The sequence below is a fragment of the Jaculus jaculus genome, chromosome 13 (genome assembly GCF_020740685.1).
Source record: "Jaculus jaculus isolate mJacJac1 chromosome 13, mJacJac1.mat.Y.cur, whole genome shotgun sequence".
Taxonomy (NCBI): domain Eukaryota; kingdom Metazoa; phylum Chordata; class Mammalia; order Rodentia; family Dipodidae; genus Jaculus; species Jaculus jaculus.
Window position 1 is genome coordinate 67995215 of NC_059114.1, and position 11566 is coordinate 68006780.

At 41.8% G+C, this 11566-nt stretch overlaps 1 pseudogene; it reads left to right on the forward strand.

Annotated features, from left to right (window-relative positions):
• Positions 1 to 7646: 7646 nt before the first annotated feature.
• LOC101617281 lies at positions 7647 to 10086 on the forward strand (annotated as a pseudogene).
• The last annotated feature ends 1480 nt before the right edge of the window (positions 10087 to 11566 follow it).

The window sequence follows — 11566 nt, forward strand, 5'->3', positions numbered from 1 at the left end:
AATTGAATCAACAGGATGGAGGAAGAGAGACAGAGAGAAAGAGAGAAAGACCACAATCTGCATCAACAAGCTAGAGAGCTAAGGTAGCCAATGGTGTTATTCAGTCAACATCTGAGGGCCAAGAACCAGGAACTCCAATGTCTGGAAGCTGAAGAAACTGATGTTCCAGGTCAAAGAAGAGAATTACTCCTTCGTCCTTGCTCTTCTCAGGCCCACCTTGAATTGCATGATGGCCACCCACATGGGAAACTCTAAGGCTGAGATATTCATGAAACATCCTCCCAGGCACACCCATAATTTCTGTTTTACTAGATATTATAGTTCATTCTTAGACTAATCAAGCTGATGCATAAATTAACAATCATGGAAGCACACACAAAACTATTTGGACAAGCCAAATATATTCTAGAATGAACAAGATGTGATCACTTATTAAAGCTGTGCAGGATGAATTTTTCATGGACTACTTTGGAATTAGGCTCAGTAATATCCTTAGGTGTTCAACATTACCCATAAAACCCTTTAACAGATGGGCATGGTGGCACATGCCTGTAATCCCAGCACTCAGGAGTCAGAGGTAGTAGGATCACTGTGAGTTCAAAGGCAGCCTGGGAACACAGAGTGAGCTGTGGGTTGGCTTAGGTTAAAGTAAGATGCTACTTCAAAAAAAAAAAAATTATGTTCCTTCTGTAAATAGAAATATGGTCATTAGAGTAATTGGGAACTAGTTAAATAAAGTATGCACAAAGATGCAAAGAAATAGCATAGCAACTGAAATCATATTTATGGCATGATAAAACTATCGTTCAATTGAACAAACAGATATGCTCATGTAACTGCCTTCTGCGTATGCTTGCTTATGCCCATAGATGGCACTGCTCTCTCCTTTGGTTAAAGAAGAGACTGAAAACTCACCAAGGTGCTACGAATGAGTAGCTGTGGAGTGCTCGGTGTTAGATGTGGCATCTGTATCACGCACTCCAAGGGTTAGTGAAAGTAGCCAAACAGGAGGCAGAACGAATGGGAGAGGACGGGAGGAGTGCTTTGTAATTCTGTAGTTTGTTTTTTCTTTTTTTTTAATGTTTTATTTATTTATTTGAGAGCGACAGACATGGAGAGAAATACAGATAGAGGGAGAGAGAGAGAATGGGCGCGCCAGGGCTTCCAGCCTCTGCAAACGAACTCCAGACGCGTGCGCCCCCTTGTGCATCTGGCTAACGTGGGACCTGGGGAACCGAGCCTCGAACCGGGGTCCTTAGGCTTCACAGGCAAGCGCTTAACCGCTAAGCCATCTCTCCAGCCCAGTAATTCAGTATTTTGGATAGGGCATGATCATCACATTCATGACCTCATAGTAACCGTCGCTACAAGCACAAGACCTATACATTGGCCATCAATATTCTGTCATGGATGGTGGGGGAAGACACCGGGTACTTCCCTGAGGAGTTATTGATAACTAATGACTGGCAGAGGAGTGGGAGACATTTTCTGTTGTGGTAACCACTGGTAGGCTGCATGTTCTCTGATAAATAATCTCCCCCCATGTTCATACAGTCAATTCTAAGTAAATTCAATAGGTCACACAAATATACAAGAAAGGGGGGCTGGAGAGATGGCTCAGCACTTAAGACACTTGCCTGCAAAGCCAAAGAACCCAGGTTCAATTCTCCAGCACCCACATAAGCCAGATGTACAAGGTGGCACATGCATCTGGTATTCGTTTGCAGTGGCTGGAAGCCCTGGCGTGCCCCTTCTCCAATCTCTCTCTCTCTCTCTCTCTCTCTCTTTCCGTCTCTCTCTCTCCTCCTTTCTCTCAGTTTCAAATAAATAATTAAAAATAAAAATATTAAAATTATACATATATAATATATATATAATATACATAATATAATATAATATATATATATAATATACATATATATATAAGAAAAAAGATGTCAAAGTGGAAAACGGAGTAGTTGGGAAGATGAGGTTCAGTGAAAGGATCATGGGAAAAGGGATCGAGAGGGTAATGGGAGGGTATTATTGTAGCAAAGAATAATAATAGTAATAGGTTTGGGAAAAATAAGTTTGTCTTTACCTTTGAGGTAAAATCTATTTGAATGTGTTTACAAAAAGCCATGACATTTCCTTGTCCGCATCATACTGGTAAGGCTTTCTGAGAGCACTAGACGTCTTAAAAAAATGCATGTTATTATTAATGCAGATACCTGTTTGCAGCTTTGTTACTTACAATGTCAGATTCAGAAATGATCGATTGATTGATTCATATAGAATCATCCTCCAAAAGGAAAACAAGTCTTTGTTTCTTGGGAAAAAAGCACAGGTCATCCTTCCTACTGTTTCTATCACATGCTTTCTCTTGCATAATAAGTATCTAGGATTTTAAAAACATAAATTATAATGTATATTTATCTGTTATTTAAAAGAAACAATGGAAAACTACAAAAAATATAGCAAAAAGGTAGCACTAGGGAGGCTGTGGGATGAAACTTGCAGTTAGTTTGAGGCCACCCTGGGGCTACAGAATGAGTTCCAGGTCAGCCCAAGACCCTGCCTTGAAAAAACAAACAAACAAAAATATATAGTAAAGATATTTTCTATCAAGTCTATAATTTGTGATTCTTCAATCACCTTTAAATCTAGGCCTAATTTCTATGTGCTGTATTGCAGATATAAGATATACAAAGCTGTAAATATATCTGGAATACACACATACACACACACACACACACACACACACACCAAGTGCTCTGGGAAGACAGTTCAATAATATATATGGCAAAAGACAAGCACTTTCTCACTCAGGTCATTGGGGTCCTTAGAAAGCATCTGGGCTAGTCATTAAAAACCAATTGGAACAGAAAGATTATTAAGGAGGAGGAGTATGGACCACAATCAGCATCACTGGAGCCTGGAGAACAGATTAGTGGGGCTAATGTGACAAAGTCATGAAGGGAAGTCTCCAAGTTGGAAAGTGGAAAAGAAAATATCAGTGGGGATCCTTGGTATGGAATCGAGTCTTCCGAATTCATTCATGGAAATGTGGGGAAACACTTGGCCAGGGTTTGGGAGCCTTAAAGGTACTCGCCGACGTCCTATCTTTTCTGACACACTGGTCGACTCAACTTGCTCGGCTCCATCACACTGCCGTGCTCTTTGTGGACTGCGTCATGACTATCCATGCCGCAGGACCTTTGTGCTATGTTCTTACTGCGGCCATGCCCTTTCCCAACATTTCTGGTCAGCTGCATTTTTCATTTCCTTGTGTCTTCCCAGATGTTCCTCAAAATAGAAACAGAATTAAAATACCACCTGCCATGCCACATTCTGTGCTGGGTGTCTTATGGTGTCACCAAAGCTAACTCTTTCTCATGGACAGACACATGTGTTGTTTTTTTTTTTAATTTTGTAAATAATTATATAAATTCATGATACATTAGATGCTAAATAAAACTATGTCTTTAAAAACATTAAGCCGCCGGGCATAGTGGCGCACGCCTTTAATCCCAGCACTCGGGAGGCAGAGATAGGAGGATTGCCATGAGTTCAAGGCCACCCTGAGATGACAGAGTTAATTCCAGGTCAGCCTGGGCCAGAGTGAGACCCTACCTTGAAAAACAAACAAACAAACAAAAAAAAAAAAAACATTAAGCCGTTACTCTCACTTTTGGTAGAGAACCTTCTCTTTTCAGATAGCAGTGACGTTGGGATGTCTCAGAAGGCATCATGGTGCTGGGAAGAAGTGACAGGAGTGCTCAGCACTGCAATATCTCTATCACACCTTCCAAGGCTCAGGGTCTATTGCGGAAGAGGGGGCGGAAAGAATGTTAAGAGTCAAAGGAAGGGTAGGACTCCTTACAACGTGCTCCCCCCAGACACAAAATGGCCTGGATATCCATGACCTCACAGTACCTGACACTACCTACACAAGACTATCATAATAGGAGGGAAAGATCATGACATTAAAATAAAAGAGAGACTGAGAGGTGGAGGTGATATGATGGAGAATGGAGTTTCAAAGGGGAAAGTGGGGGGAGGGAGGGCATTACCATGGAATATTTTTTGTAATCATGGAAACTGTTAATAAAAAACAATTTGAAAAGAAAAAAAAAAAAACATTAAGCCATGCCAGGCATGGTGACACATGTCTTTAATCCCAGGAGGCAGTAGTAGGAGGATTGCCATGAGTTCAAGACCACCCTGAGATTACAGACTGAATTCCAGGTCAGCCTGAGCTACAGTGAAATCCTACCTCGAAAACAAAAAAACAAACTTCAAAAGACAACAAACATTAAGCCTCAAAATTTTATCCAATGTTTTAAGAAATGGATTATTAAAATCATTTTTTTTCTTTTTTAAATAAAGTTCTTTTACTTCTGACCTCCTCTGCCATATGTTAGTTTATTATTTATTTATTTATTTTAGAGGGAGAGAGAGACAGAGGAAGAGGGAGAGAGAGAATTGGCACACCAGGGCCTCAGTCACTGAAATCAAACTCCAGATGCTTGCACCACCTAGTGGGCATGTGCAACCTTGCACTTGCCTCACCTTTATGTGGGATCTGGAGAGTTGAACATGGGTCCTTATGCTTCACAGGCAAGCCCCTTAACTGCTAAAGCCATCTTTCCAGCCCTAAAATCATTTTTGAAATGAGATAGTAAATGTATTTAAATCTGGACTTTTCATACCTAATCGTTTTTCTTAAGAAAGAGGAGGAGGAGGAAGAAGAGGAGAAAAGAAAAGTAGTTTAAAACCATCAACAGCTGGAACACCCTACCAGGACAGAAATAGTCAGAAATGTCTCAATCACAGACTCTGAGTGTCTCAGTCTTGCTTCATCCTTGTTGAACTGGTCTCCCCATCACTGGAGGAGGAGAGGAATGCCACATTCAAACCAGCCAGTCAGAAACTGGGAACCCCAAGTTATCTGTTTCAGCTTGATCAGAGTGGAATACAAGTCTTTAGCCTTGCTGAGACATGTTTCTAAATTTATTAATCATATGACCACTCTACAAAGCTGAAAAATATCAGCACCTCTTCTGTTTATTCCAGATCCCAGAACTTGAAAAGACAAAATGAATTCTCAACAAATATTACTAAGAGAATTATTAACACATTAACGAATCAAACTATCAGTAATTAAGACTTTAAGGAAGATTGGCATGTAACAAAGAACTCTCCAAAAATAATCTGGGCAGAAGATAAAAGGATATACCAGTATGGTGGTCACTGTGGTGATAAAAATAAAAGAAAGGAACAAATGAAAGAGGGTTAGATTCTCACGCAGAGACCAGAACCGTCACTTGTGACACAGAGGTCATGGATCCAGAGCTCTAGCCAATCACACATTTCCCAATCTGACTATGGTATATGTGAGTCAACATTCTTAAGAAATGTGATCATGGATAAGGGAGGGAAAAGCTAATGTCCTATGAAGATTCAACCAAGATAGGTCAGAAAATGTTAATACACCTGTAGGCAGATGGTAGAAAAAAGGTAAGTACACCCACAAAGATAAATAACAGAGCTGGGTGTAATGGCACATGCCTTTAATCCCATCACTCAGGAGGCAGAAGTAGGAGGATCGCCACCCTGAGAATACGTAGTGAATTCCAGGTCAGCCTGAGCTAGAGTGAGACCCTACCTCAAAAAGCCAAAAATAAATAAATAAATAATACATTAAAAACATAAATAAGATTGGCTGGCTGTGGTGGCGCACGCCTTTCATTCCAGCACTCAGGAGGCAGAGGCTGGAGGATCCCCATGAGTTTGAGGCCACCCTGAGACTACAGAGTGAATTCCAGGTCAGCCTAGGCTGGCGTAAGACCCTACCTTGAAAAACCAAAATAATAATAACAATAATAATAATAATAATAAATAAAAGAAATATTTGGGATGATTCATTGAGAAGGAAACAGAAAAACCATATGGTGGATCACCTACAAGAGAAAGGAGCCTTTCCAAAAAGCTAATGGCTGGAGAGATGGCTTGTGAAGCCTAAGGACCTAGGTTCATTTCCCCAGGACCCACATAACCCAGATGTACAAGGTGGCACATATGTCTGGAGTTCATTTGCAATGGCTAGAGGCCCTAGTGTGCCAATTCTCTCTCTCTCTCTCCCTCTCTCTCTAGTAAGTAAAAGCAAACAAATAATATTTATAAAAAGTAGAAGCTAATAGATGCCCTGGCTCCCTCCAAGAATCCTTGGCACCACCAGAGGAAGGCTTTTCACTGAAGTCAGAGGAAACCTGGCAAGGGGAGTGAAGACGTCCCCTTGAGCCTCACTCTGGAATGGACAGACCAAAGCAGCAGCAGAGCGGGGTGCGGGCGGGGGGCTGACTGCAGGGGCAGCGCTCGCTGATGGATGTGCCCCCATGTAAGCACAGATGTCCCTGTCTCTCCAGTAACTGGGGAAATAAAGGAACAAGAATAATATGGCGTACACTCATTACTAGGAATAGGAATGGAAAGGAAATAAGCAGAATAAGACTAATGATTAGTAGCAATCATTAGCCTAATGGACTGCTTTTGGTCAGTGGGGCGTCCAGCACTGTGTCTTGAGTCTCTTCTTCCTCCTCCCGTCTCTGTCCCTTCTGGTAGTACAGCTGCCATGTGGCCTTTGCCTCCTCTCTTTCTCCTCTCCTCCCAAACTCTTTCCTGTCTCTCTCTCTTGCCTCATCAAGTTATTTGCACTTTCAAAGCGCAGTGCCAATTTCCTGCAGCTGTCCCCTTGGCCGGAGCTACAGTGAACCCCCGGGGAGTGCCCCTCACCCTGCTCTGGGAGCAGAGCACATGACAAACATTCTTGATGCCAGAAAACATGGTTGTGGCGTACGATGTTGCTTCCGTCAGAAAAATGAACCCCAAATGCTGCCCACACTCTTCAGTTGCCTCAAGCCTTTCCTGTCACTTAGCTCATCCGTGTCTTAAGAAGCCATTACAGCTAAATCCTTCCTTCATTCAAATAGTCCAACTGGGCTGGAGAGATGGCTTAGCGGTTAAGCGCTTGCCTGTGAAGCCTAAGGACCCCGGTTCGAGGCTCCATTCCCCAGGACCCACGTTAGCCAGATGCACAAGGGGGCGCTCGCGTCTGGAGTTTGTTTGCAGAGGCTGGAGGCCCTGGCGCGCCCATTCTCTCTCTCTCCCTCTACTTGTCTTTCTCTCTGTGTCTGTCGCTCTCAAATAAATAAATAATTAATCAAATAGTCCAACTGTTCCTCTTTGTTCATCCTTCCTTTTACAGCCGCCTCCAAGACATTCGCTTTAGACTCACCAGAGAAATCATTTTAAAATCCTGGCCAGGCATGGTGGCACACGCCTTTAATCCCAGCACTCGGGAGGCAGAGGTGGGAGGATCGTCATGAGTTCAAGGCCACCCTCAGACTCCACAGTGAATTCCAGGTCAGCCTGAGCTACAGTGAGGCCCCACCTTGAAAACCCAAAAAAAAAAAAAAAAAATCTTCAGTGAGTCACCCTGCTTGCCCTGTTTGCAAAACCAGTTATAGTCTTCCATTTAGAAGAGCTAATGTGATCCACTAAATTTTCATGGACACGAAAGGCATGGAATTACAGGAGAAAAAGAACCTCTATACTCAAGGCATTAAATTTTACTTTGCTGATAGGTACACACATTCTAGGGGAAAATGTCTTTCAGTGATCTTTGGTTTACTTTTGATCTTGAATAAAGTATCTGGCCATTGAGCTACATGTGCTCCTTTGCTACTAAGCTTCCTAGGAGCTGTGAATTTTGGGGGTGTTAAGAGATACAACTTAAGTAATGATGGAAAGAATTTCAAAAATCTTCAGGAATGTACCACAGACAATTCTGCCAATAAATCATTAGATATGATTCAACGAATGCTATTATGTGGATTATAAATATTGCATAGCAGTTAAAATATATAATTCTGAAGCCACAGTTAAGTCAAATCGGAGGCTTGGCTTTGCAAGCCCATTCTGTATTTATTTGAAATTGACCCAAAGTGTCTAATGGTTTCTACACTCAAAAATTCTTTAATATTTTATAATTATTCTCAAGACGCTAGAGAAATAGGGAAGGGTGAGACATCCCCAAGCAATTTGTTGCTGAGAGCTACTTAGCAAGAGAAAAAGAATTTAATAATATAGTATTGATTCAATGTAGGTAAAGCCAATTCATATCTTTACTTATATTTCAGGATGGCCATTCTCTAAAAAAAAAAAAAAAAAAAAAAAAAAAAAGGATGTTCGAGATGAGAAGAATTTGTAAATCTGGCCCATAGTTAAGTAACACCTGATAACGGAGACCATGACTAATCAGGTAGTCAGGACTCACCACGACGCAGCCCATGTCACCTTCTGACCCAGCACATCCACACACTCAGTGCTTATTTAAAAATGTAGTCATGATAGATACTTTAAAATCTCTCTTTTATGTTTTTGTTGTAATTTGCTGTAATTCAGGGTTTGTTTGACAAAATAGGTGCCATTTCTGCAAAAAAAAAAAAAAAAAATCTTTTTCTTAATTTTTTCCTACTTTGTACGTCCGTGCCTCTCTAAATCTCTCATTCATTGATCCTTATTTCTACATGCTTCGATCCCACCCTTCTTAAAGCTTTTCCCACACTGCCCTATTTATTGCACCCTTAAAATTATGAGAAATGTGCTTAAAAAGCACAGTAGTGGGGTTGGAGAAACTACTTAGTAGTTAAGGTGCTTGACTGAGAAGCCTGAGGACACAGGTTCAACTCCCCAGAGCCCACCTAAGCCAGATGCACAAGGGGGCACATGCATCTGGAGCTCATTTGCAGTGGCTGGAGGTTCTGCTGTGCCCGTTCTCTCCCTCTCTTTCTCTCTCTCTTTGTCTCAAATAAATTTAAAAAGCCATTACATAAATATTATCTCAGATTTTCTTTGGATCAGGCCACGTGAAAGACGTGTATGGTTCATCCCAGGCCCAAGGGCCACCTCACCAGGCTACATCCAAGTGTCAGCAAGGCTGCAGCATCAGCGAGGGGCAATGAGGTCCAGTCCTCTTCACACTGGCAGAACTAAAGTCGGCAGCATTCAGGGTCCTGATTTCCCGCTGCCTTTATACTCACATTTGCCCTAAGTTCCTGACGGTCACATCCAGCTCCTTGCTCGGAGCCCCCTTCCTAGGCCTTGGCCCACTCTGAGGTTTACCTCCTGACCCTTGGCGGACAGGAAACTCTTCCTCAAGCGCAGCACTGCATCAGTTCTCGTGAGAACTTTCACCCGACAAGGTAAGGCTTAGCCAGTAAGTCCCCATGATTGGGGGCTAGAAATGCATCTGGACCATCTGTTCATTTTTTCTACGGTTTACGAGTAAGTTTCCAGTCTCCTCCACAACCAAGGGAGAGAGATGATACAAGGTACAGCCCAACAAAGTGAGAACTGTTGTGATATTTTTCTAATCACTGGTCTTTAATACAAAAAGAAAGTCTTGCCTGTTTCAGGCTTTGGGCCACATCATTGCCTCTTTTACATTCCTCCCTTCACTTTCACCTGCCCAATTTCTAAGACCTTTACAACTATCTTTACATGTTATTTCTTTGCATTCTTCTTTCCTAATTACTCTGTTTAAAGTATGCATCTTCTTCCCCCATAATGTGGCTTAACGGCTTCTTTGAGATGTACCCATCTAGTACAGAATTCATTCATTGCAAGGTCGATGTTCGTAGAAACACAGAGCACTGTGGCCATTACCATAAACTAATTTGAGAACATTTCTATCAGCCCCCAAAGCAAGTCCAGCCCAGAGACCCAGAAGTTGCTTTTCCCTGCCGTGTGGTCTTTGTAACTGATTGCTCCATGGTGAACCACGGCAGGGCCAAAAGATGTGGGAGGTGATGGTGCAGCCCATCAACTTGATCTTCAGAGACTTGCAAATCTTGGATTCAGGTGCCGCTCTATGAGCAAGTGAATATGTGGATAGAGGGTTGTGTTACTGGTCTTGATGAGTACGTGAACCTTGTGTTAGATGAGGCAGAAGAAATTCATTCTAAAACAAAGGCAAGAAAACATCCGGGCTGGATCATGCTGAAAAGAGATAATATGACCCTGCTACAAAGTGTTCCCAACTAGAAATGACCAAGGAAATGAGAAGTTGAGAACCCAAGATTTTTTTAAGGGTGTCTTCTGTTAGTAGTATAATTCTGAAACATTTGTTCATATTGTTTTGATGGGCCTTATATGTGATAATATTGTGAGGTTGTTTTAGGAAGGAAGGAAGGAAGGAAGGAAGGAAGGAAGGAAGGAAGGAAGGAAGGAAGGAAGGAAGGAAGGAAGGAAGGAAGGAAGGAAGGAAGGAAGGAAGGGGGGAAGAAAGTAAGTCCAGCCTATTCACAGAGAGGGAGACTCTGTCCACCAGCCATTAGCAACTAACCACCTACATTTTAGCTCTGTGGATTTGCCTCTTCTGGCATTTTCATGCAGACAGAAACTGGTGGGTTTTTGTGACCAACTTCTTTCATTTAACCTACTTTGTAACATGGATTGGGGTTCCACGCCCCTCTACTGGCAAGTACGATCTCATGACACAAGCATACCACACTTCCTTTACTGACTCATCAGTCAGTAGACCACGTGTTATTTCTAGTTCGGGGCATTAGGAACAATACCTTAGGATTATAATTATGAAATCACAGGTGCCACTTTGTACATCTGGCCTGATGTGGATACTAGGGAATCTAATTCAAGATGGTAGGCTTTGCAAGCAAAATTGCTAAGCCATCTTCCCAGTGCCACTATCTTAAATATTATGGTTTTGCAACACATTTTTAAATTGGAAGTTGTGAGTCTCTCCATTCTGGTCTTCTTTTTCCAATATTGTATCGTCTGCTCTTGGCCTGTGTCCTTTGAGAACACCTGCTCCTGGTTTGCATGGTGCTAGGCGGAAATATCATTTTTTCAGCCTCTTCTAAATGCCAGAGCGTCCGTCCTCTTTGTTTGGAGACATGTGGCATCTCACCCCAAATTCTCACTAATGCTGATCAACGTTGGGCCCAAAGAGCAGCTGGACCACAAGGACAAAATGGGCTAAGTAAAGAAAATAACAGACTTAGGTCACACGAAAGTCTTTGAATTGAATGTTGTGGGAACAAAGTGACTCTACAGTGACAAACTGGACCATAAATCTGAAGAGTAAATTTTCAAAACAGTTCCCTTGTGCTTTTCTTTTCCTATGTGGACCGAGTAGGTGGTGACTAAGTTAGTTCATTTTCTCACACTCTTCTAAAATGAAAAAAAAAAAAACCTATGCTGCTTCCCATGTCCTTATTATAGATCCTGCCTGTTGGCTTTTGTAACCAGTATTAATGAGACTTTAATCAGAGATTAAGCACTTCATGCATTTTTCTCAAAAGAAAGAAACGAGTTATAATTTGAAGATGTATTTTTATGGAGAGAATTGCAATAGAAGTGCCCATTATGAGAATTTACAGAGCATATTAATTCATTATATATGCAGGTAGGATCTGATCTGATTTCCTGTTACAGAACCAGCCGATGATGTTCCAAAATCAATAAATAATACATAGACTTTCTTGGATAATCTAAGGCAGGA